Raw genomic sequence first — 27,574 nt, forward strand, 5'->3', positions numbered from 1 at the left:
ACCCATCTGTGACATCACTGCTCCGCACACCCATCTGTGACGTCACTGCTCCGCACACCCATCTGTGACGTCACTGCTCTGCACCCCCATCTGTGACGTCACTGCTCTGCACACCCATCTGTGACGTCACTGCTCTGCACACCCATCTGTGACGTCACTGCTCCGCACACCCATCTGTGACGTCACTACTTGGAGCAATATTATTTTGCTCCTTTTGGGCTGTGATGAACCCTACACCGCCATCACTGGGGATCTGACCTAAAAATCTGTTCTATTGTTTAAAAATTGAAAGCAAATTTCCTAATGAGTAAATACTTTCTATTAACCACACCGAGTATTTCCCCTCCGGTCCTGTCACGCCAGCGGCCATTTCCTTTACATACAGTAATCGCTACGCTACTTAGGAAAAAAAAGAAAATGGCGCCAAGTTACCTCGGACCGACTTTACGGCACCTACAGGACTGTGGCTGCACCTCCGCTGATTGGCTACTGATGTATCGCGCGTTCTCCCGCTTTTAGGTGCTGCCTCCGCTCCCGCGCTTAGCCCGCTGGGGCTTGCTGTGACGTCACTTTCGGCGCACAGACCGCTGGGGGTGGGAGTGACGCAGCACCTGAGAGGAGAGACGGTGAGTTCTCCGGTCCCGGCCGTTCCTCACTACCGTAATGTAGAGCTTATATTACACCCGTGATCGTCATTAGGCCCTGTGCACACGTTCAGTAGCTGAGGTTTTCACCTCAATATTTGTAGCAGAAACCAGGAGTGGGTGAAAAAAAAATCAGAAGCGGTGCCCGTGTTTCTACCCCTGGTTGTTCCACTCCTGGTTTTGGCTGCTACAGATACTGAGATAAAAACTCACCAAATACTGAATGTGTGCACGTGGTCTTACAGATACTGAGCTAAACACTAAATACTGAATGTGTGCACGTGGTCTTACAGATACTGAGCTAAACACTAAATACTGAATGTGTGCACGTGGTCTTACAGATACTGAGATAAAAACTCACCAAATACTGAATGTGTGCACGTGGTCTTACAGATACTGAGCTAAACACTAAATACTGAATGTGTGCACGTGGTCTTACAGATACTCAGCTAAACACTAAATACTGAATGTGTGCACGTGGTCCTACAGATACTGAGCTAAACACTAAATACTGAATGTGTGCACGTGGTCTTACAGATACTGAGCTAAACACTAAATACTGAATGTGTGCACGTGGTCTTACAGATACTCAGCTAAACACTAAATACTGAATGTGTGCACGTGGTCCTACAGATACTGAGCTAAACACTAAATACTGAATGTGTGCACGTGGTCTTACAGATACTGAGCTAAACACTAAATACTGAATGTGTGCACGTGGTCTTACAGATACTGAGCTAAACACTAAATACTGAATGTGTGCACGTGGTCTTACAGATACTGAGCTAAACACTAAATACTGAATGTGTGCACGTGGTCTTACAGATACTGAGCTAAACACTAAATACTGAATGTGTGCACGTGGTCTTACAGATACTCAGCTAAACACTAAATACTGAATGTGTGCACGTGGTCTTACAGATACTGAGCTAAACACTAAATACTGAATGTGTGCACGTGGTCTTACAGATACTGAGATAAAAACTCACCAAATACTGAATGTGTGCACGTGGCCTTACAGATACTGAGGTAAACCCCAAATACTGAATGTGTGCACGTGACCTTACAGATACTGAGCTAAACACTAAATACTGAATGTGTGCACGTGGTCTTACAGATACTGAGCTAAACACTAAATACTGAATGTGTGCACGTGGTCTTACAGATACTGAGCTAAACACTAAATACTGAATGTGTGCACGTGGTCTTACATATACTGAGCTAAATACTGAATGTGTGCACGTGGCCTTACAGATACTGAGGTAAACCCCAAATACTGAATGTGTGCACGTGACCTTACAGATACTGAGCTAAACACTAAATACTGAATGTGTGCACGTGGTCTTACAGATACTGAGCTAAACACTAAATACTGAATGTGTGCACGTGGTCTTACAGATACTGAGCTAAACACTAAATACTGAATGTGTGCACGTGGTCTTACATATACTGAGCTAAATACTGAATGTGTGCACATGGCCTTACAGATACTGAGGTAAAACCCTCACCAAATACTGAGCGTGTGCACGTGACCTTACAGATACTGAGGTAAAAACTCACCAAATACTGAATGTGTGCACGTGGCCTTACAGATACCGAGGTAACAACTCTTCAAATACTGAATGTGTGCACGTGGCCTTACAGATACTGAGGTAAACACTAAATACTGAATGTGTGCACGTGGCCTTACAGATACTGAGGTAAAACCCTCACCAAATACTGAGCGTGTGCACGTGGCCTTACAGATACTGAGGTAAAAACTCACTAAATACTGAATGTGTGCACGTGGCCTTACAGATACTGAGGTAAAAACTCTTCAAATACTGAATGTGTGCACGTGGCCTTACAGATACCGAGGTAAAAACTCACCAAATACTGAATGTGTGCACGTGGCCTTAAAGATACTGAGGTAAAAACTCACCAAATACTGAGCGTGTGCACGTGGCCTTACAGATACTGAGGTAAAAACTCACCAAATACTGAATGTGTGCATGTGGCCTTACAGATACTGAGGTAAAAACTCCCCAAATACTGACTGTGTGCATGTGGCCTTACAGATACTGAGGTAAAAACTCACCAAATACTGAATGTGTGCACGTGGCCTTACAGATACTGAGGTAAAAACTCACCAAATACTGAGCGTGTGCACGTGGCCTTACAGATACTGAGGTAAAAACTCACCAAATACTGAATGTGTGCACGTGGCCTTACAGATACCAAGGTAAAAACTCACCAAATACTGAATGTGGGATGCCCCTGCTCACTGCGGTGAATAATCAATGAAAATAATGAGCGGGGGTCAGGAGCGGGAGGCAGCAGAGACTGAGACAGCATCGCTGGATACAGGTAAATAGGGAAAATCTTTTTTATTTAAAAACCCGTGTTTTCTCTGGTCCATGTCACACAGATCACATCAGTCTGCGGTCTGTGTGACACCCGTGCTGCTGGAGAAAAAACAGACACATCTCAGTGTGAAATAGCGGGGCCACACAGTCCGTGTGAAAACACGGCCGTGTGAGTAAACAATAGGATAACATGGGTACGTGTGACATCTGTGTTAAAAACGGATGTCACACGTACCTAAAACATGGGTGTCTGAAACCAGCCTTACAGATACTGAGGTAAAACCCTCACCAAATAATAAACTTGTGCACATGGCCTTACAGATACTGAGGTAAAAACTCTCCAAATACTGAATACACGCACGTGGCCTTACAGATACTGAGGTAAAATAGTCCCCCAAATACTGTATGTGTGCACACGCTGAGTATTTGGTGAGTTTTTTTTTTTACTTCAGTATCTGTAAGGCAAAATCGGGATTGGAACCACCTAAGGAAATGTATAATAGAAACACGGACTCCACTTCTGCACTTTTTTCTATCCTGATTTAGGCTTACAAATAATGAGGTAAAAAAAACACCAAACACTCAACGTGTGAAAATGGCCTAATGACTATAGTCTATGTTCACACTTTGCTTTTTTTGCTGTTTTTTTTCTGCAGCAAAACTTGCTCATGGCAGTAAGAAAAAAAAAAAGCTAGGAAAAGCAGGGTTGGCTGTGTTTTTTTTTTTTTTGTTTAACCACTTCACGACCAAGGATGTACCAATATGTCCTACATCATGAAGGGGTGATCACCGCCGGCCGCTGTGGTGAGCCAGCAGAGATCCTGATTTGTACAGCAGACGTGTGCCTCGCAGGTGCAGATGGATCCGCAATCCACCCACGCCTGTTAACCTCTTAGATCTCGCTGTCAAAATGTGACAGCATGATTTAAATGCCCGCAGTGGGGAACGCGCCTTTCCCTGCCGGCATTAGAGGCCCCATGACGTGATCACTGGGAGCTGATGGTAGTTCAGGGTAATGTGATTACTCCTGTCACTATCATGACGTAGTTCCTGCTACAGCCGACAGAGCAGCAGCTGTAACAGAAGACAAGCATCTCTGCTCCGATATGAGCTGTGCAGCTCTGATTGGGAAAATTATAGAGCGATCAGACTGCTGATCCTTATAGTCCCCTAGGGGGACTAATCAGATAAAAAAAAATAAAAAAAAAAAATAAAAAACCCTAAGGCTAGGTTCACACACTGCGTTTTTTTGACGCTGCGTTTGTGTGCGTTTTTTGCGGCAAAAACCGCACTCGCGTCAAAAAAACGCGGCCAAAAACGCACGCGTTTTTGCCGCGATTTGTTGCGTTTTTTTGCTGCGTTTTGCTGCGTTTTTGCTCACTGCATCTTTATGCGTTTTTTGTCAGTGAACAAAGAAAAAAAGGTCTGATGTCATTTCCTTTTTCAATATGTTCTTCATTCTCCACTAGTGTATGCAGGAGAGCAGACAGCTGCAGAACTACAAGGCTCAGCATCCTCCATCCAATAGTGTATGCAGGAGAGCAGACAGCAGCTGCAGAACTACAAGGCTCAGCATGCTCCATCCAGGACTGTATGCTGGAGGGAGAATCAGGGGGAGCAGACCTACAAGGCTCAGCATCCTCCATCCAATAGTGTATGCAGGAGAGCAGACAGCAGCTGTCGAATTACAAGACTCAGCATCCTGCTTCCAGGACTGTATGCAGGATTTCTTTGCCCCCCCAAACAAAAAAAATGACGTGGGCTTCGCCATATTTTTGTATGCTAGCCGGGTACAGCAGGCAGGTACGGGATGCCCCCAACCCCCAGCTGCCTATTTGTACCCGGCTGGGAACCAAAAATATAGAGAAGCCTTTTTTTTTTTAATTATTTCATGAATTTCATGAAATAATAAAAAAAAAAAAAAAAAAAATGACGTGAGCTTCGCCTAATTTTTGTGTCCAGCCGGGTACAACTAGGCAGCTGGGGATTGGAATCCACAGTGCAGGGTGCCCATGCTTTCTGGGCACCCCGCCTGCGAATTGCAGTCCGCAGCCACCCCAGAAAATGGCGCTTTCATAGAAGCGCCATCTTCTGGCGCTGTATCCAACTCTTCCAGCTGCCCTGATGCCGGGTGGCTCACTGAGTAATAATGGGGTTAGGGCTAGCTGTATATTATCAGCCCAAAATTCATGGTGTCACGCCAATATTAGACATGGCCACCATGAATTTCTAGTAAAGATAAAAAAACCACAACACAGAAAAATATTTTTATTAGAAATAAAACACAACACAATTAGTGACTCCCATCTTTATTGAAATAAAGCAACCCCCTCCGCAGTAATCCTGGGTCAAGGATCCCGCGCCGTCCAATCCGGATCCAATATCATCTGATCGGTTTGCTGGAAGGCAAAGCGATCAGATGATGTGTCAGGATCAAGTGCCTGAATCGCATAACACATCAGCTGATTGTATAAAAGCCGTTTATACAATCAGCAGATGCATCGGTGCAAAAAAAAAAAAAATACTCACTTATGTGCTGATTACCGGCAGCTCCTGGAGCGATGGGGCGGGAGTCTGATCCTGTCCGATCGCTGCAGCAGCTGCCGGTAATCAGGGATGAAGTCTCCTGACGCATCCGCTGATAGGTAAACCGGCCGGCCGCTGGCGTCAGCCCAAGACTTACGATCAGCTGATGCGTCAGGTGACTGCATCAGGTGATCCATCACCAGGTCCTGCATCCTGCAGGCATACGTACCCGGGGAGACTGCACACACCCGGAGCGGCGGTACCGGGAGCGGACATGGCACCGGGACCCTGCAGACAGGTGAGTATGATTTTTTTTTTTTTCTACTGTTCACTTTTGATTTAGCAGCCGCTTCCACCTCCCGCCCGTACATGACGCCGCACGGCAGCATACATGCACAGGACGGGAGGTGGAAGCAGTGGTGACGGTACTGGGAGGATTCACGCTTCTGTATTTACTGACAGAAGGAATCCTCTTCCTGTACATGTCACTTTACTACCCACCTCCTGCGTTTATAGCTGCGCTTTTGGTCTTAGAAACGCACCAAAACGCAGCTATAATAACAATTTGCGTTTCTCATTGCGTCTTTCAACATCCCATTGCACTCAATGGATGAAAAGCGCAGTGAAAAACGCGGGAATAATTGACATGCTGCGTTTTTGTGGCACCACAAAAACGCAGCTGAAAAAAAACGCTGTGTGCAGACAGCAAAAATGAAAACTCATAGACTTTGCTGGGGAAGCAAAGTCATGCAGTTTTCTGAGCAAAAACGCACCCGAAAACTGCGCAAAAACGCACTGTGTGAACTTACCCTTAAAGTTCAAATCACCGCAATGGAAAATTAAAGGGTTAAAAAAAAAAAAAATACACACTTTGTATCGCCATGTTCAGAAATGCCCAATCTATCAAAATATAAAATCAGTTAATCTAATCGGTAAACTGCATAGTGGCAAAAAAAAGAATCCAAACATGAGCATGAGCAGGCTGTAGCAACGCCTACCGTGACCACGTGGGCCCGCTCATTTCATATGCATGCATCCTCCCGCCCATCATCTCTCAGCGCTGAAGCCAGCGCTGACAGGTGGGCAGGATGATGGGCAGGGGATGTGCGCACAATTAACAGCCAACCTGCGTGATCAACCCTGGCAACTACAGCCTGAAGTGATCATGTTTGACTTTATTCACTGCTCCCTGTGCATCATCATCAGCGTGGGGTAAGTGAATAAGTATACTCACCGTTCCCGTTCCCTGCAGCATCGCAATGTCCTCTTGTCTGCCTGCTCGCTGATGTGTGTGGAGAGCGGTGCGCACGGCTCCACACAGGTCAGCGGCGCTGCTGCTGGCACTGACAGGAAGACGAGCGATGCTGCATGGAGTGAGGAAAGGGGAGTATAAACATTTGTTTTTATGTGTGCCACAGGATGCAGGCCATATACTAGGATGGGGGTATTTAATAGGATGGGGGTATTTATCAGGATGGGGGCTAGACCAGGATGAGCTACATATATACAAGGCATGAGAATCATTACCAGGATAGCGTACCTTAGTAGAGAATTTGGGGACATTACCCCCATAAGTGTCAGCAGCAGATCCTTGCCACATAAGTGTGTCATGACAATATTTTTTGCTTAAAATTTTATTTTCCTATTTTCTTCCTCTAAAACCAGGGTGCGTCTTACGGTCCGGTGCGTCTTATAGTCCGAAAAATATGGTAATCCGATCGATAAACAGTGTAACGGAAAGAAAATAAAAAAACTCCAAAATTTTTGGGGTCACCGCAACATTGCAATCAAAACATCACATCTATCCAAAAATGGTATAATTAAAAACATCGGTGCAAAAAAAAAAAAAAATATCACCAAGACCCAGATCCTGAAAATTGAAAGCACTACAGGTCTTGGAAAATGGCGACAAAAGCGCAATTTTTTTTTTTTTTTTTTTTGACATTTCAGATTTTTTTTTTCCATCATTTAAATACGTGGTAAATAAAAAACAAAACTATTGTGGAATTACACAAAGGAGGAAAATTTGCCCCGGGAACTAATGGGTTAACGTTAACTTGTAAAAGGTCCCCTGTAAGGAAGTAAATCTGGTAGGATATTTAATTACTTTACTCCATTTACAGTGGGTTCGGAAAGTATTCAGATCCCTTTAAATTTTTCAGTCTTTGTTTCATTGCAGCCATTTTTTTAGTTTCAACGGTGTTTATTAAGAGATTCAGAGGGTATAAAAACAATTTACAATATTGCATATAAAAAATATATAAAAAAAAAAGATACAGGAGATGTGGCCCATAAGTAGCAAATTATGACAAATAACTTGTAACTCATACATCGTGAGGCTATATAAGCACTTATTAGACTGCATACTCCTCGAAACCGCGCATTTACTGACAATAAAAGTTAATGGAGATATTTAATCTCCGGAGCATAGAATAAAGAAAACGAACTTATAACAAATTACAATTACCATATTTTTCAGACTAATAAGACGCACTTTTTTCCCCCCAAATGTTGGGGGAAAGTGGGGGGTGTGTCTTACAGTCTGAATGTAGGGCTGCAGGGAATGAGGGTGCTGCGGTGAAGCGGGTCATCAGAGGCAGGAGCAGGCTGTAGCAGCGCCTGCCGTGACCACGTGGGCCCGCTCATTTAATATGCACGTCCATCATCTCTCAGCGCTGACGCCGATGCTGACGTGGGCGGGATGATGGGCGGGGCATAAGCAGCCGACCCGCGTGATCACCCCTGGCAACCACAGCCTGCAGTGATCATGTGCGGCTGTATTCACTGCCCCCCGCACATCATCATCAGCGCAGGGTGCAGTGAATCAGTATACTCACCGGTCACGATCCCTGCAGCACCGCGATATCCTCCTGTCTGCCGGCAGCGGCTCTGTGGAGACTAGTGGTGCACACAGCGAAGACGTCATCTCTGTGCGCTTGTGTCCACACGCAGCCGCGGTCGGCACAGACAGGAGGACATCGCGGTGCTGCAGGGATCGTGGCGGTTCCACACAGGTCAGTGGCGCTGCTGCTGGCACAGAGAGGAGGAGCGATGCTGCAGGGAGTGAGGTAAGGTGAGTATGAACGTTTATTTTGTTTATGTGCCACAGGATGCGGCCATACCCCAGGATGGGGGTATATTATGAGCAGGATGGGGGTATATAGCAGGATGGGGCCATATGCCAGGATGACTGTATATAGCAGGATGTGGGCTATACCAGGATGAGGGACATATACTATATATACAAGGCAGGAGGATCATTACCAGGATGAGGTACCTTAGTAGAGAATTTGGGGACATTACCCCCCCATAAGTGTCAGCAGCAAATCCTCGCCCCATAACAGTGTGTCATGACCACATTTTTTGCTTAAAATTTTATTTTCCTCCTCTAAAACCAGGATGCGTCTTATGGTCCGGTGTAGACAAAAAAAGACTGCACGCCTCGACCTGACGTGTGAACAGGTGCAGAACTGAACATGACATAAAATACAAAAAGCCCCTTCACGGCATATCTCGTAACTGGGTCCCTAACGCTATGCTGAAGCCTCTCTCTAGGTTAAGTGCAGTCAGTCTTTTTTGTCTATATGAAGAGGGTCATACCTTCTGACCGTGCACCCTTCCCCCAGTCGCCACAGGTAATCTTATCCTATATAGCAGGTTCCTACATACACATATGTGTCCATACACAGGAGGTTTTTAACCTAGAGAGAGGCTTCAGCATAGCGTTAGGGACCCAGTTACAAGAAATGCCTTTAAGGGGCAACTGGGTAGATACACAAATGGCCATTTATATATGCTAAATATCTAATTTTTCTCAAATTTTCCTTAGCAGTAATGCAGGTCCATGTTCACACATTCATGGTTTCTATACTTTAGCATTATCAGAGTGCAAACTGTCTTTTTGTATTTTATGGTCCGGTGTGTCTTATAGTCCGAAAAATACGGTAACTTAAAAGAAACTGGTGTCACAATTATCACCTCGCCTTGTCGGGGAATCTGTCCCATATATTGTGTTTAATAGATCTACTGTGGATCACTACATGTCAAAGGGATATAGAGATGGTATCAGACAGAAGAAGGCACTTGTAACTGTACCCAAGGATCCCAGACCTTATGAAACAACTCCACTGTGTCTGCTCTGATTGCCTCTATTTTTTCAAATAACATAATGTTATGGACTTTTTGTATGATTGCGGAGATAGAAAGAGTGGAGGACTTCCATTGACCGGCAATATACAATCATATGAAAAAGTTTGGGCACCCCTATTAATGTTAACCTTTTTTCTTCATAACAATTTGTGTTTTTGCAACAGCTATTTCAGTTTCATATATCTAGTAACTGATGAACTGAGTAATATTTCTGGATTGAAAGGAGGTTTATTGTATTAACAGAAAATGTGCAATCCACATTTACACAAAATTTGACCGGAGCAAAAGTATGGGCACCTCAACATAAAAGTGAAATTAATATTTTGTAGATCCTCCTTTTGCATAAATAATAGCCTCTAGTCGCTTCCTGTAGCTTTTAATGCGTTCCTGGATGAAGGTATATTTGACCATTCCGGTTTACAAAACAATTCCAGTTCAGTTAAGTTTGATGGTCGCCGAGCATGGACAGCACGCTTCAAATCATCCCACAGATTTTCAATGATATTCAGGTCTGGGAACTGGGATGGCCATTCCAGAACATTGTAATTGTTCCTCTGCATGAATGCCTGAGTAGATTTGGAGCGGTGTTTTGGATCATTGTCTTGCTGAAATATCAATCCCCTTCAACTTCGTCACTGATTCTTGCACATTATTGTCAAGAATCTGCTGATACTGAGTTGAATCCATGCGACCCTCAACTTTAACAAGACTCCCGGTGCCGGCATTGGCCACACCGCCCCAAAGCATGATGGAACCTCCACCAAATTTTACTGTGGGTAGCAAGTGCTTTTCTTGGAATGCCGTGTTTTTTTGCCTCCATGCATAACGCCTTTTTGTATGACCAAACAACTCAATCTTTGCTTCATCAGTCGACAGGACCTTCTTCCAAAATGTAACTGGCTTGTCCAAATGTGCTTTTGCATACCTCAGGCGACTCTGCTTGTGGCGTGCCTGTAGAAACGGCTTCTTTCGCATCACTCTCCCATACAGCTTCTCCTTGTGCAAAGTGCGCTGTATTGTTGACCGATGCACATTGACACCATCTGCAGCAAGATGAAGCTGCAGGTCTTTGGAGGTGGTCTGTGGATTGTCCTTGACTGTTCACCATTCTTCTTCTCTGCCTTTCTGATATTTTTCTTGGCCTGCCACTTCTGGGCTTAACAGAACTGTACCTGTGTTCTTCCATTTCCTTACTATGCTCCTCACAGTGGAAACTGACAGTTTAAATCTCTGAGACAACTTTTTGTATCCTTCCCCTGAACAACTATGTTGAATTATCTTTGTTTTCAGATCATTTGAGAGTTGTTTTGAGGAGCCCATGATGCCACTCTTCATAGGAGATTCAAATAGAACAACTTGCAAGTGGCCACCTTAAATACCTTTTCTCATGATTGGATACACCTGCCTATGAAGTTCAAAGCTCAATGAGGTTACAAAACCAATTTAGTGCTTTAATAAGTCAGTAAAATGTAGTTAGGAGTGTTCAAATCAAGAAATTGATAAGGGTGCCCATACTTTTGCACCGGTCAAATTTTGTTTAAATGCGGATTGCGCATTTTCTGTTAGTACAATAAACCTCATTTCAATCCAGAAATATTACTGAGTCCATCAGTTATTAGATATATGAAACTGAAATAGCTGTTGCAAAAACCCAAACTGTGATGCAGAAAAAAGGTTAACGTTAATAGGGGTGCCCAAACTTTTTCATATGACTGTAAATCTTGGTGGCTAAAGTGATGAAGCTAATTAATCTATGACAATGGTTATTTGTCCTGGTTGGTCTATTATTGAAAAGCAGGACCTCCAGGGAAGTTATATTTTGACTGTCACAGAACATGTTAATAATGGATCCTACTTCCTCCATAGATTGGAGACTCTTGGGCAGTTCTACCAGATGTGAGCCATATTCCCTTTCTGGCCACAGCCACGAAAGCAGCTGTCAGAAGTCTGAGGGTAAATTGCATTAAAGGGAGCCAAACATTAGGATTTTCATATATAAGGTAAAGATTATTTACATACCATTAGTGGGCAGTTCGGATGTTTAGAGTGTGAAATCCAAGTTCATGAAGTTAAAAAATTCATCATGTTTTTGATTGACAGTTGCACTTCTCCAGGTAATATTCGGGTGGGTTATGCACACGATATCGTAGCTGCAGCTAATCAGGGTAAGATCAGCTGTTCTCCAGTCCGGTTGTGACCGCGCGCGCTCCCGCGGTCACAACGAGATCTGAAAAAAGCGAGGGTGCATGCGCCGCCCTCTTAGGCACAAACCTGGGTAATGCGGGCTTCAAAAACATGGAGCCGGAGATGAGCGCTATGCGCAGCATGCGCCAACTCCGACGCCGTGTTACTGAATAGAGAAATTTGCATACAGCCAGACAGAGGGAGGAACAGGGGGTGGAAAGTTGGGGCTTGAAGCATGTGCATAACCCGCCCGGATATGATCTGGAGAAGTGCAAATGTCAGTCAAAAAGTGGATGAATTTTCAAACTTCATAAACTTGGATTTCACAGCCTAAACATGCGAGCTGCCCACTAATGGTATGTACAGCCTGTGCCTGATAGTGCCAGCACTGCACTAGCTTTACCTTATATACCAAAATCCTGATGTTTGGTTCCCTTTAAAGGTTGTTGGAACATAATATGATCTATGAAAAAGTTTTATGGAAGTCTCAGAGAGGGAGACCTGGTTACTACCCGGGGGAGGGCTACATAACATTTGTTCGACTGTTCCAGGGACATGGAAAACCTAGATCCTCCTCCCTTTGGTCTATTATCTTCAGTTTAAAGGGAACCTGTCACCTAGAATATGCGTTCTGACCTATCAGTAGACGCATGTGTGCCCTAATTACACCTCTCTACCCATCCCTGTGTTATAAAATTGTATAATATGAAAGTAATAAACGTTTTATTACCTTCATATTTCGTATGTAAATAGCAGGGAATATGGTCACAGGGGCAGCGCCTTGCCCTATGGACGTCTGCATATTTTCATGGTATCACGCCCCTGTGGGCGTGATACCATGGAGCGAAGTCCTATCCTGCGTGCGTTTACACTTACTATTGCAGCAGGCTTCTCTTCCGGGTTCTCCTTGTCAGTTTCAGAAACGCACTGCACGCCTGAAGCCGGCTATTGAACAACCGGAAGAGAAGCCTGCCGCAATGCGCGCAGGATAGAATGAGCGACGGGGACTTTGCTCCATGGTAGTCAACTACGTTCGGGTGTCAGTCTACAGAAAACGTATATGTGCAAAAATGGCACAAAACAGAGCACATTCTAACATAATGTACTCAATTACAGTGAATGGCCCTGCCGGCGCATGCATCCGGCACACGCTTGGCAGAGTGGGGGAGGGGCGGTTTGGACGGATGCCCCGACGGGACCTGTGAACGTAAGGTAAAACGCAATGTGAAAGGAGCCTTATGGGGACTTAGATTTATTAGCATGTTGGATATTGTTGAGGTTTTTTCCAGTGCTGTGGAGTTGGAATCGGAGCTCATTTTGGTGGAGTCGGTATAAAATGCACCGACTCCGACTCCTAAAATATATAATGAATTGGGGACAGTAGTGCAATGAAGAATGTGCGGAATATTTTTTCATAGGAATTTGGGAAAGTTATGAAATGTCCTATAAATGTCTGTTCTATTCCTGATCTAAGGCTACATTCACACACAGCGTTTTTTTGAGGATACGTTTGTCAGCTGCAAAATCAGATCAGCGTTTTAAAAAACCACATCACCTGAAAGGTTTTTGAGCTCATAAATAATGCTTTCAATAGCAAAAGCAGATTAGAAAAAGGCCACACAAACTGACATGCTCATTTTTTGTGAGGATCCTCACAAAACGATGTGTCTGAATGTCCTATCTTGAAACCCATTGCCTTTGCTGGGATGCCAGTCACCCAGTGATTTTGCACACACAAGGGCACATGAGAGAAGGAGCTATAATATATGGGATCCCTATAGCATCCCTATGGGACCTTGCTCCTAACTGCCAACGGAGGGTGTGACACCGTAACTTTTTTGGGCGCCCCCGTTCCACGTCGGCTATCCCTCACTGTGCCCTAGATAAATAGTGAATTAAGATATTAATTACACTGTTGATGGCCAGCCCATAGTAATCAGACATACAGAGTATCAATGAGTCTGAATGTATATTACAAAACAGGCCCCCCCCAAAAAAAAAATCTTATTAGAAAGCTGTGCAGGACAGAAAGAGAATCACAACTGAATACAATATGTGCTATTTCATCAGGCGGTTATTTTTTTTCTCTCCCTTTGGCCTGATATGTCATGGCCATCACACATGGAAAACCATATCACAAAACAAGACTGCCCAATAGACACTGCACAGCCTTGATTTAGGCAAAGTGCATGCATACAATGCAGTGTTTGAGGGCAATCAGATAAACATGTAGAGAGCAAAACATGTAAAGGTGAAAAATACACCCAGGAAAAATAATTAATAACAATTACTTCCCTTCAAATGAATGCTCTACATCGCCTCGACGCGTTTCCCCTTTCCAGGATACAAGGATCATCAGGAGGCTTTAAGATCATAGATACCAAATGTAGATGGAGGAGTAATCCATGGCTGTGTGCCCGGATCACAGGACGTCCGGGTTTAAAAACCGGCGCCAATCAAAGTCACATGGAACGGGCAACCAATCAAATTCATTGGCTACTCTGTCTCTAAAAATCAACTGCGCATGTCATATTGAAAATGGACACTAGAGGTCCTCAGTTCATTACTGCGCCTGCGTGCACATATATTAGCTGGGTGGTGATGACAGCCTGCACATCAAACGGCGGTAACCGGATACAGCAGTGGTTCCGCCTACCTAAACTTCCGTAACTATGGATACGCTACCTAGTAAGATTGCACCGCCCCCGGAGATGTGACGCCCATCTTGCACGTCAGATTTACAAAGACTTAACAACGCATGCGCGCTCGCATTCAGGCACAAAGATCCCAGATACGGCAGCGCGCACGCCAAGAGCGCGACCATGAGGGGGCGTGGATATAGTGCCATGCAATGCCGTCCATATGATACGCCCCCATCGTCATGGGAACACAGGAAAGCTGGTGTAGAGTCACGATTTAAGGTTTTGGTTAAGATTTTAGGCTGGCACCAAATGAAAAAAACGTCCCTTTGTAGGCATCCATACACCATCTGTATACATATATACCCAGGCTGCATAACCAGAGGATTTTCTATAAGGGCCTACATATACGGACCCTTAATCCAATCCATCATTAGAATGCCAAAAGCAGTTTATATGTAAAATAAAGGCAGCCACTATGCAGTGGTCACACTACTGAACCTATATTCAGGATTAACCCTATGCTGACCAAACCATGTTTATAATCCTCATGGTGAAGGGTCAGATACATAGGTTAATTTAAGAGACAGAGTAACATTACCAAGAACACTACAACCTAAAAATAAAGGTGTTTATGAACCGTATATCCCCAATCTCAGGGCAATGACGGAAGGGTCTCAAAAGGATCGTATCAATTAGTTTATTTTTTGTGTTTGTTATTTGTTATTTTGTCTCTTTGACTAATTGGACACCTCAATATTAACTGAACCATATTGTAAATGAGGGAAGATTAGAGGCCTTTAGAGAAATGGAGAATATGTCAATCTATCATTCAGGCCCAGTGGAGCTTGTGTTTTGAGGTAATAAATCCAGCGGCATTCCCTTTGTAGGATCTTTTTAACCAAGTCACCCCCCCTAGGGCCAGGCCTGATTACCTCCAAAATGACAAAGGAGATTGATTTTTTTTTTTGTCACCCTGGTGGAATTCCCAGACGTGTCGGGCCAGGGGTGTATCCCTTTTGTGTTTGATGTCCCCCAGATGTTCACCGACACGTCTGCGCAATTCTCTTGTGGTCTTACCCACATCATTTAATGGGCATTTACACGTAGCCATATATACCACCCCACTGGTCTTACAGTTCGAAAAATCTTTTATAGGATATTTTTTACCTGTGCTTGCACTAAAAAAACTTTTTGAAGGCATAATCCAATTACAGTACTTGCAATCTCCACATCAGAAGCACCCTAAGGGTCTTCTGTCAAGCCAGGTGCCGGGGGGGTAGGTCTCTGATAATGACTGTGGACCAATTGATCCCTGAGTGAGCCCCCTAGTCTATATGTAATAGGCGGGTGAGGGGCTATACTCTCACAAATGTCAGGATCTGCCAGGAGGATCCCCCAGTGTTTCCGAAGTATACCGTAGATCCTTTCAGACTGGCAATCAAAGGTGCCTATGACTCTAATGATATCCTCACCTCTTCCTCTAGCCCTTGGCTGGAGAAGGGATTCCCTATCACTGCCGAGGGCATGATTAAAAGCTCCCCGTAAGACCTCATCAGGATAGTCACCATTTCTAAAACGATCTCGTAAGTCTCTTGACTGATCCAGAAAATCGTTTTTATTAGAGCAGTTTCTCCTCATGCGGAGATACTGCCCTTTTGGAATGCCATGTTTAAGGGGGGTTGGGTGGAAACTGTCCCACCTCAAGAGATTGTTTGTTGAGGTGGGTTTCCTGTGTGTCCTGGAGGAGAGATGCCCACCAACATCGACGGCAAAAGAGATATCTAGAAAGGAAAGTGAGGATTCACTAATTTCGCTCGTAAATGCCAGACCAAATTCATTGCTGTTTCTCATTAATGAACCGATGGAAGTCCATTTTACTTCCTGACCAAATAATAAAAATGTCATCGATGAATCTCCCCCAAAAGTGGATCAATGAGATCCACCAGGGGGAGTCATCGTAAAAAAGTTACGGTGTCACACCCTCCGTTGGCAGGTAGGAGCAAGGTCCCATAGGGATGCTATAGGGATCCCATATATTATAGCTCCTTCTCTCATGTGCCCTTGTGTGTGCAAAATCACTGGGTGTTTTTTTCATCTTTTTAATATTTACCAAGAAAGATAATTATTTTAATTGGAATTTGAGGTTTTTTCCGTTTACAATTTGAACTCAATTCGGTCATACTGTATTTATTTATGATGCCAGAGTCACTGCATTTCACTGAATTATTTTGCCATCAATGTTCGATATGTTTGTAACAAGAAAGAAATTGTTACCAGGTCACTGGCAGTAAAAGATACTAAAGCTCATCACACCAGCCAGTTTCTCCAGGCCTTAGGGGAAAAAGTTCTGCAAGATTAGAAACTCAAAAACCCCCCCAGGTTCTTGCTATTGTAACGAACAATGCTTCAAACATAAGTACAATTACACTGATAAATGAGAATAATGAACAACAGCTAGAAGAAAATTTAGGATTCAGTATGTGTGAGATGGAGCCACAGCGCTGTTCATGTAACTGAGGAACAAACCGATATTACAACAGAAGGACAGCAAAATGATACTTTAGGATTAGATCTTGTTGAAGCTGCTTCAAAACACTTTTATATTCATCACATGCGCTGTTGTGCACACGCTGCAGCTGGCAATAAGAGCGAGTCTGCAAGAGGGACCCCGGTTTCACACATCCGGCTTTTCGGCAGATGCAGCGCACTCCAGTACAGTGTAATACAGTTCAGTGGCAGCGCGACAAATGCCGGTCACATGCTGTCCTGTGACCCGGAAGTTGCGGTGCTGCCACTGTACTGTATCGTACTGTACTGACGTGCGCCGCATCCGCCAAACTGGCGAAATGCAGGATGTGTGAATCTGGGCGGACATGCTGGAAATCTAAATGGAAAAGTGAGAAAGTTGATTATTGCCGCCAGAACCCCTAAAATTGATTCCATATTGAAGAGACGTGCTGGGAAAGGGGCAATTGTTGATCAAGCCACTCGGTGAGGCAGAACTTATTTAATGACACTGCAATTGCTTGAACTAAAATAGTTTCTTTATAGATATGGTGAACCCTCAAGTAACATTAACCCCTTCAGCCCCGGGGCACTTTCCGTTTTTGCGTTTGTTTTTTGCTCCCCTTCTTCCGAGAGCCGTAACTTTTTTATTTTTCCGTCAATCTTGCCATTGAGGGCTTGTTCTTTGCGGGACAAGTTGTACTTTTAAATGAAACCATAAGTTTTACCATATGGTGTACTGGAAAACAGCAAAAAAATTCCAAGTGTGGAAAAACTGCAAAAAAAAAGTGTGATGGCACAAATGTTTTTGGGATGTTTTATTCACGGTGTTCACTATATGGTAAAACTGATGTGTGGTTATGATGCCTGAGGTCGGTGCGAGTTTGTAGACACCAAGCATGTATAGGTTTACTTGTATCTAAGGGGTTAAAAAAATTCACAAGCTTGTCCACGTTTTGCGCCATTTTCTGACAACCGTAGAGTTCTCATTTTCTTTTTCGCTCCTAATTGGGAGACCCAGACAATTGGGTGTATAGATACTGCCTCCGGAGGCCGCACAAAGTACTACACTTAAAAGTGTAAGGCCCCTCCCCTTCTGGCTATACACCCCCCCGTGGGAGCACGGGTCCCTCAGTTTTTGCTTTGTGCGAAGGAGGTCAGACACGCACGCATAGCTCCACTATTTAGTCAGCAGCAGCTGCTGACTATGTCGGATGGAAGAAAAGAGGGCCCATACAGGGCCCCCAGCATGCTCCCTTCTCACCCCACTTTCTGTCGGTGGTGCTTGTTAAGGTTGAGGTACCCATTGCGGGTACGGAGGCTGGAGCCCACATGCTGATTCCTTCCCCATCCCCATTAGGGCTCTGGGCGAAGTGGGATTTTACCGGTCTCCAGGCACTGAGACCGTGCTCCATCCACAGCCCCTGGAGAAGCCGCTGGATATGGAGCTGAGTATCGTCAGGGACATGGCCCTGCTCCGTCAAGGTACTCTGTGTCCCCGTGCATACGCGCGCACACCGCAGCATTGCTGGGTGTGTCAGTGCGCCGGGGACAATAGCGCTGCTGCGCTTGTGCCATTTCCTCACTTCAGCTTAGCTGAGTGGGTAGACTCAGGGTGAACGGTCGCGCCGGCCGCTGGGACTGCGACGCGGCTGGGACTTGTGGTGCGCCGGGGACTTCCGCGCTGACCGTGCATATATCACGGCCGCGCTTATTACTACAGTCCCCGGCTTTTGCGGCCTAGTTCGTTCGTTCCCGCCTCCGCACCTGCCAGTCAGGAGGAGGGCGGGACGCTGTACAGAGCATCAGCGCTGAGGGCTGGAGTCTTTTTTACATACTCCAGCCCTCACACCAGGCACAGTAGGACGCAGTTTCCCGCACTTTGTTTGTGGCACGCCCACGGTCCGCCCCTCTTCACTGAACGCCGGCAGCCATTCCTGCCTGCACGCTGAGCTGGAGACGGGGAGACCCAGACACGGGATTCTACGGCCTCATACCCGCTGTTCAGCGGGCGGTAAGCAGCCCTCAAGGGCTCACCCCCACTTGTGCCGTTTGTATACTGAGTATTTTGTGTTTGCAAATACTTTGTACTGTACGGTCGCTGGTGATTCTCGGCTATATACCCTCCTAGATTACAAGGAGGCAACAGCATGTCGTCCGCAAAACGCAAGGGTGCTAAGGCACAGACATTATATGCTGCCTGTACCGCATGTGGGGCTGCTCTACCGGCAGGTTCCACTGACCCCCATTGTGTGCAGTGCTCGGCCCCTGTGCAACTTGCACAGCCGGGGCCTCTGCTGGACGTGACCCAGAGTGTACCACCTGTGAATGCTGTCCAGGTGACAGGAACGGAGTTTGCAGCTTTTGCTGACAGATTGTCTATGACCATGTCAAAGATTCTTGAAACATTGCAGTCTAGACCAGTAACTCAGACCATGGACACTGTGGCATCATTGCTCCCTGGTCCCCCTCAGCTGGAACACTTCCAAGCTCCGGGGGGTGTCACATGCACCCCAGGGTGACGATTCTGACTCAGACAACAGTCCCAGACAACCTAAGCGGGCTCGTTATGAGGGGCCCTCAACTTCGTCTCACTGGTCAGGATCCCAGCGGGACGAATCTATGGGTGATGAGGCGGATGTAACTGATCAAGATTCTGATCCTGGGACCGCTCTCAATCTGGATACACCGGATGGTGACGCCATAGTGAATGATCTTATAGCGTCCATCAATAGGATGTTAGATATTTCCCCGCCAGCTCTTCCTGCGGAGGAGGCAGCTTCACAGCAGGAGAAATTCCATTTCAGATATCCCAAGCGTAAATTAAGCACTTTTCTGGACCACTCTGACTTTAGAGATGCAATCCAGAAACACCACGCTTATCCTGAGAAGCGGTTTTCTAAACGGCTTAAAGATACACGCTATCCTTTTCCCCCTGACGTGGTCAAGGGTTGGACCCAGTGTCCCAAGGTGGACCCTCCAATCTCCAGGCTTGCAGCTAGATCTTTAGTTGCAGTAGAAGATGGAGCGGCACTTAAAGATGCCACTGACAGGCAGATGGAGCTCTGGCTGAAATCCATCTATGAAGCTATTGGAGCGTCGTTGGCGCCAGCTTTTGCAGCCGTATGGGCACTCCAAGCCATTTCAGCTGGGCTTATTCAAGTCGACTCGGTCATCTTGGCGGACTCAGTCACGCCCAAAAAAGACAGCAGGAAGAACCGTTACCAAGACGGCTTCCTCATGACTTTCAGCCTCCTCTCTCCGCATCCTCGGTCGGTGGCAGGCTCTCCCGCTTTGGCGACATTTGGCTGTCACAGGTCAAAGACCGTTGGGTGAAGGACATTCTGTCTCACGGGTACAGGATAGAGTTCAGCTCTCGTCCTCCAACTCGTTTCTTCAGAACTTCCCCACCGCCTGACCGAGCCGATGCTCTGCTGCAGGCGGTGGCCGCTCTAAAGGCGGAAGGAGTGGTGACTTCCGTTCCTCTTCAGGAACAAGGTCACGGTTTTTACTCCAATCTGTTTGTGGTGCCAAAGAAGGACGGGTCCTTTCGGCCCGTCCTGGATCTAAAGTTGCTCAACAAACACGTAAAAACCAGGAGGTTCCGGATGGAATCTATACGCTCCGTCATAGCCTCAATGTCTCAAGGAGATTTCTTAGCATCAATAGACATCAAAGATGCTTATCTTCACGTGCCGATTGCGCCAGAGCATCAGCGTTTTCTACGCTTCGTTACAGAAAGCGAACACCTGCAGTTCGTAGCGTTACCTTTCGGGCTGGCAACAGCCCCTCGGGTCTTCACCAAGGTCATGGCAGCAGTAGTAGCTGTCCTGCACTCGCAGGGTCACTCCGTGATCCCGTATTTGGACGATCTACTTATAAAGGCACCCTCTCGAGGCATGCCAACACAGTCTGGACGTGGCACTGAAGACTCTCCAGAGTTTCGGGTGGATTATCAACTTTTCAAAGTCAAATCTAACCCCGACCCAATCACTAACATATCTTGGCATGGAGTTTCATACTCTCTCAGCGATAGTGAAGCTTCCACTGGACAAGCAGTGCTCTCTGCAGACAGGGGTGCAATCTCTCCTGCAGAACCAGTCCCACTCCTTGAGGCGCCTCATGCATTTCCTAGGGAAGATGGTGGCAGCAATGGACGCAGTCCCTTTCGCGCAGTTTCATCTGCGCCCTCTACAATGGGACATTCTCCGCCAATGGGACGGGAAGTCGACGTCCCTCGACAGGGATGTCTCCCTCTCTCAGGCAGCCAAGGACTCTCTCCGATGGTGACTTCTTCCCACCTCATTGTCAAAAGGAAAGTCGTTCCTACCCCCATCCTGGGCGGTGGTCACGACAGATGCGAGCCTATCAGGGTGGGGAGCAGTGTTTCTTCACCACAGGGCTCAGGGTACGTGGACTCAGAGAGAGTCCACCCTTCAGATCAATGTTCTGGAAATCAGAGCAGTCTATCTGGCTCTGCGAGCCTTCCAACAGTGGCTGGAGGGCAAGCAGATCCGGATTCAGTCGGACAATTCCACAGCGGTGGCGTACATCAACCACCAAGGGGGAACACGCAGTCGGCAAGCCTTTCAAGAAGTCCGGCGGATTCTGACGTGGGTGGAAAACACAGCATCCACCATATCCGCAGTTCACATCCCAGGCGTGGAAAACTGGGAAGCAGACTTTCTCAGTCGCCAGGGAATGGACGCAGGGGAATGGTCCCTTCACCCGGACGTGTTTCAGGAGATCTGTCGCCGCTGGGGGATGCCGGACGTCGACCTGATGGCGTCACGGCACAACAACAAGGTCCCGGTTTTCATGGCACGGTCTCACGATCACCGAGCTCTGGCGGCAGACGCCTTAGTTCAGGATTGGTCGCAGTTCCGACTACCTTATGTGTTTCCACCTCTGGCATTGTTGCCCAGAGTGCTCCGCAAAATCAGGTCCGACTGCCGTTGCGCCATTCTCGTCGCTCCAGACTGGCCAAGGAGGTCGTGGTACCCGGATCTGTGGCATCTTACGGTAGGACAACCGTGGGCGCTACCAGGCCGTCCAGACTTGCTGTCTCAAGGGCCGTTTTTCCATCTGAATTCTGCGGCCCTGAACCTGACTGTGTGGCCATTGAGTCCTGGATCCTAGGGGCCTCAGGTTTATCTCATGATGTTGTTGCCACCATGAGACAGGCTAGGAAACCATCCTCCGCCAAGATCTACCACAGAACGTGGAAGATATTCTTATCTTGGTGCTCCGCTCAGGGAGTTTCTCCCTGGCCATTTGCATTGCCTATTTTTCTTTCCTTCCTGCAGTCTGGGTTGGAAAAAGGTTTGTCGCTTAGCTCCCTTAAAGGACAAGTCTCTGCGCTATCCGTATTCTTTCAGAAGCGCCTGGCGCGACTTCCTAAGGTACGCACGTTCCTGCAAGGGGTTTGTCATATCGTTCCCCCTTACAAGCGGCCATTGGAACCCTGGGATCTGAACAAGGTTCTAATTGCTCTCCAGAAGCCACCTTTCGAGCCTATGAAGGAGATTTCCTTTTCTCGGCTTTCACAGAAAGTGGCTTTTCTGGTGGCGGTCACGTCTCTTCGGAGAGTGTCAGAGCTGGCGGCGTTATCTTGCAAATCTCCCTTCCTGGTGTTTCACCAAGACAAGGTAGTACTGCGTCCAATTCCAGAGTTTCTTCCCAAGGTGGTATCTTCCTTTCATCTCAATCAGGATATCACTTTACCATCTTTGTGTCCGCATCCAGTTCACCAATTTGAAAAGGGTTTGCATCTGTTGGACCTGGTGAGAGCACTCAGGATCTACATTTCACGCACGGCGCCTCTGCGCCGTTCGGATGCACTCTTTATCCTGGTCGCTGGTCAGCATAAAGGGTCGCAAGCTTCCAAATCCACCCTTGCGCGGTGGATCAAGGAACCAATTCTTCACGCCTACCGTTCTGCTGGGCTTCCGACTCCTTCTGGACTGAAGGCCCATTCTACCAGAGCCGTGGGTGCGTCCTGGGCATTACGGCATCAGGCTACGGCTCAGCAGGTGTGCCAGGCGGCTACCTGGTCGAGTCTGCACACTTTTACCAAGCATTATCAGATGCATACCTACGCTTCGGCGGATGCCAGCCTAGGTAGACAAGTCCTGCAGGCGGCGGTGGCCCACCTGTAAGAAAGGGCTGCCTGACAGCCCGATCACGAGGTATTCTTTTACCCACCCAGGGACTGCTTTTGGACGTCCCAATTGTCTGGGTCTCCCAATTAGGAGCGAAAAAGAAGGGAATTTTGTTTACTTACCGTAAATTCCTTTTCTTCTAGCTCCAATTGGGAGACCCAGCACCCGCCCTGTTTTTTCTTAGGGTATTTGTTTTTCGGGTGCACATGTTGTTCATGTTGATAAGTTACGTTCTCCGATATTGTTATCGGATTGAATTTGTTTTTGAAACAGTTATTGGCTTTCCTCCTTGCTTTTGCACTAAAACTGAGGGACCCGTGCTCCCACGGGGGGGTGTATAGCCAGAAGGGGAGGGGCCTTACACTTTTAAGTGTAGTACTTTGTGCGGCCTCCGGAGGCAGTAGCTATACACCCAATTGTCTGGGTCTCCCAATTGGAGCTAGAAGAAAAGGAATTTACGGTAAGTAAACAAAATTCCCTTCTTTGGGATCTATGGCACAGTGACGGCTTATTGTTTGCGTCTCGAGCTGTCGTTTCTAATGGTACCATTTTTGAGCAGATGCTACGTTTTGCTCGCCTGTTATTGCATTTTGCGTAAAACTTGCGACCAAAAATGTAATTTTGGTATTTGGAATTTTTTTGCCGCTACGCCGTTTACCAATCAGATTAATTGATTTTATATTTTGATAGATCGGGCATTTCTGAACGCGGCGATACCAAATATGTGTATATTTATTTATTGTTTTAACCCTTTAATTTTCAATGGGGGGAAGGGAGGGTGATTTGAACTTTTAGGGGTTTTTTTTTATAACTTTTTTTTTTTTTATTTTACTAGTCCCCCTAGGGGGCTATAGCGATCAGCAATCCGATCGCTCTTATCTATCTGCTGATCACAGCTATACAGCTATAAATAGTAGATTCAGTCACTTCCTGTTTCTCTCTGCTCCCGGCCGAGGGAAAACGAAAATGAAACTTCATAGCTGCAGGCGTCATCACATGACCTTGTGCTACGATGGCAACCACCGAAAGTCACGTGGTCACGCAGACTTTGGCAGTGAGATTTAAGGGGTTAAATGTTGCGAGTGAAAGCTATTTCACTCGCAACATGCAGGCACATGTCAGCTGTTGAAAACAGCTGATATGTCTGCCGACCGCCGCCTGCCCGCGGCAGGGGGTGGGGCTTAACGGGACACGCTCCATGACTGATATATCCGTCCATGGTCGTGAGGGGGGTTAAATGAAGGTCAATGGACACAGGTGGCTGAATTGAAGGAATTGCTTAATCACCCATTTACCGTGACTAAAAAATTACAAGCTGAGGATTTAACTCCTGGCATTTTCATAAGGGAGTGGAAGAACTTGCTATTTTGCCTGTCCCAAAGAGGAGGTTTAATTGCAGATGGCATTTTTGCTTCAACGAAACTGAGAGAGACACAGCTATTGGAAAATAACATTCTTCTGGCAGCTGTTTATGTGGACCCAAGTCATCGTATACTGCTTGGTGATCAACAGCTTACTAAAGGAAAAGAAGCTTTGAATGAGGTAGCAGTTAGGATGAGCGGCTACAGGACTGTCAGGCGCAAGAGAACTTGAGGCCTGACAGTGCTACTGTTTCTGTTTGTCAAGATCGATGTGAATATCTTTAGATCTACATTTAAAAGAGAGATGGGTCGATAGTTCTTAACCTGTAGACAATCTTTTCTTGGTTTAAGGATGACCGTGATATGGGCTAGTAAAAATTCTGGTGGTACTGATTTACCCTCTATAATTGCATTACATAGGTTCAAGAGGTGGGGTTTTAAAATGTGAGAAATAGTTTTGTAGATTGCAGCCGACAGCCCATCAGGGCCACGTGTTTTATGTGGTTTTAGATTTTTGACCACATCATCTAGTTCCTCCTCTGTCACTTTTGCTTGTAGAGTGGTGGAGAAGCTGGGCGTAAGGGATGGTAGTGAAATGCAATTTAAAAATTCGTCAATTGCACCTGTGGAGGGGGACGATGGTTGTGTATATAGTGTTTGGTAGTAATTGTGAAAAATTTGATACTCTCTGGGAGTGTTGTTTGCCCCGTGAGAATCATTTATTGTGTAAACCGAATTTATTCTCTTGCTCTTAATTTTCTAGCCAGGACCTTATCCATTTTGTTAGATAATTTATAATAAGTTGCTTGCATCCATTTTACAGCCCGCTCAGTGGCAGTTGTCAATAGGGCCTGTAGCTGAGTTTTTGTATCTGCTATCCGTTTCATGAGGTGTAGAGTTGGGTGTGGTTGGTTAGCCAGTTCTAACTTCATTAAGGTGTTTTCTAAATTCCTCTGTTCATCCGTCCTATCTCTTTTTTTTCCTTGAGGCTATTTTGATGAGTGTGCCTGTAATTAATTTTTTATGGGCCAGCCAAAGATTCCCTTCAGAGGTCTCAGGCTTGTGGTTTGTGGAGAAGTACGTCTCCAAGTCTTTCTCCACTTATTCCCTCACTCCCTGGTTGGTCAGCAAAGACTCATTGAGTCTCCATCTTTATACTCTTGTTGATTCAAAATTGAGCCCAAAGGCAGTTAGAACACAGTCGTGGTCCGACCACGTTGAAGGTATGTGCCTAGAGTATCGCACGGAAAGCATATTTTCGACGTTTGTAAATATATAATAGATTCTGGAGTATGAGTGGTAGATGTTTAAGAAATATGTATAGCCGCAAGAGGTGCCGTTTGAGTCTCTCCATGTGTCAGCTAGGGTGTGTTTTTTCAGAATAGCGTTGAGGGATTTCCTGTCTGCTTTTGAAATATCCATTCTCCTTGCTGATGAGCTATCTAGTGTCAAATCCAAAATTAGATTTATGTCACCACCCCAGATCAGAGAGTCGTACTCTACATTTGAAAGGTATCTAGAAATAGCTCTAATAGTCTGTAGTTGGACCGTAGGTGGCGCATAGCTACTAAGAATACATACTGTTTTAAGAGTGTATGGTCCCTCTTACTGCTACGAAACGCCTTTCCCTATCTGCGAATGAGTCCAGAACCTGGAACGCTAACGAGTTGTGTATACAAATCGATGACCCTCTATTTTTTTTTTTGTGTTGGTGGACACATAGAATTTGCTATATTGTGCATGGAGATATTTTGGTTGTGAGGAGGTTGAGAAATGGGTCTCCTGTAGTAATAGGTTTGTGATGTGCATAGTCTATGAAGGCCCTTCTTTGTTTTTGGGGGCTGTTAAAGCCTCTTACATTCTGAGAGAGTACCCTAAATGCCATTTGTGTTACCTCTTAATGCTAATACCATTCCAACCCTGCCATGAGGTGTGTTATCCCGACATCCAGAAGTGTATCGTGTGAGTTCAAGTGATACCTGATAGTGACCCAGTAGGAACTGAATTTTGAACGAACAATCAAAAACATAAGAATATGCAAAACACAAAACCCTTATATCTTCCTTTTAATGTTGGACCACCTCGATGGGGATGCTTCCCTTGTGGAACATGCCTGTCATGTCGTAACATCGTGAGGGCAAAGACCTTTGTGTCGGCGGATTGGAATAGGACTTTTGAGATCAGACACTTCATTAGCTGCAGCACGGAATATGTGATTTACGCAGCCGGATGTGGATTAATATATGTGGGTTTAACCTTTCCATTCCTATAAACCTTGGTGTAAGATTTCATGGTATTGCCGTCCTCTCTCCGTTTTTTTTATGATGTGTGTTTGTTGTTTTAATTTTATATTATATATATTTTTTTGTTCGGATATGCGATTTCTATTGGATGACTACATCTACAAGCTGAAACATCAGGATAGCACTCTTATGACATCCTATTGCTATCCTTTTGTGGACTATTATGATGATCTTATATATGTATATACCTGTGAGATTATGGTGGAACGTGATGAATCATTATGGGTCCTTATATCTATCATTTCCCTTGAGTATTGCATATGGGTGCCATTGTTTGATCATCATTGTCCGTTTTTAGATTTGTTTCTTTACGGTTTATTTACATTTCTGCCATATACCGCTGTGTATACTTGCCCTCTCTTGTGCCCTCGTCAAAGATGGCCGCGCCCGTGGTGCGCGTGCGTAGTGCGGTCTCCTCCCGAGCATATCTGTATGACGGCTTCCGGAAACGGAATGGGCGGGCACAGTGTGACGACACTGTTGTTACCCGCGTCATTTCCGGGAATTGCTCGATGACTCATGCTCCGGACGAAATTCCGCCTCTGCACGCGACCTGAATGGACGATCGGCCTGTTTTTTCTTATCGGGGCACATATAAATAGCTCTCTCTCGCCACACATCATGTCGCACTACCCTGAAGAAGATTACGAAACGCGTTGGGGTGCGGTGGCGTCTGGTCTGCTGAGGTCTCACCATGAGTAAGTAAACTATTTAATGTTAAAATGTCCACATGTGTTTTTCACTGGGAGTTACT

At 45.8% G+C, this 27,574-nt stretch overlaps 1 protein-coding gene across 3 annotated transcripts in view; it reads left to right on the plus strand.

Moving 5' to 3' along the window:
• The first annotated feature begins 580 nt into the window (after positions 1-580).
• The window catches only part of TDRD15 (tudor domain containing 15), a 161,521-nt gene continuing 134,527 nt past the window's right edge, over positions 581-27,574 (plus strand). For 2 of the 3 annotated variants that reach the window (XM_075338789.1, XM_075338791.1), the window contains exon 1: positions 581-626. The gene's annotated coding sequence lies outside the window, so the exon portion shown is untranslated. Of the gene's footprint in view, positions 627-12,969; positions 13,061-27,574 lie in introns of those variants that run through there. The other variant, XM_075338790.1, reaches the window with a different exon arrangement.

Source organism: Anomaloglossus baeobatrachus, chromosome 3 (assembly GCF_048569485.1).
Source record: "Anomaloglossus baeobatrachus isolate aAnoBae1 chromosome 3, aAnoBae1.hap1, whole genome shotgun sequence".
NCBI classification, from domain to species: Eukaryota; Metazoa; Chordata; class Amphibia; order Anura; family Aromobatidae; genus Anomaloglossus; species Anomaloglossus baeobatrachus.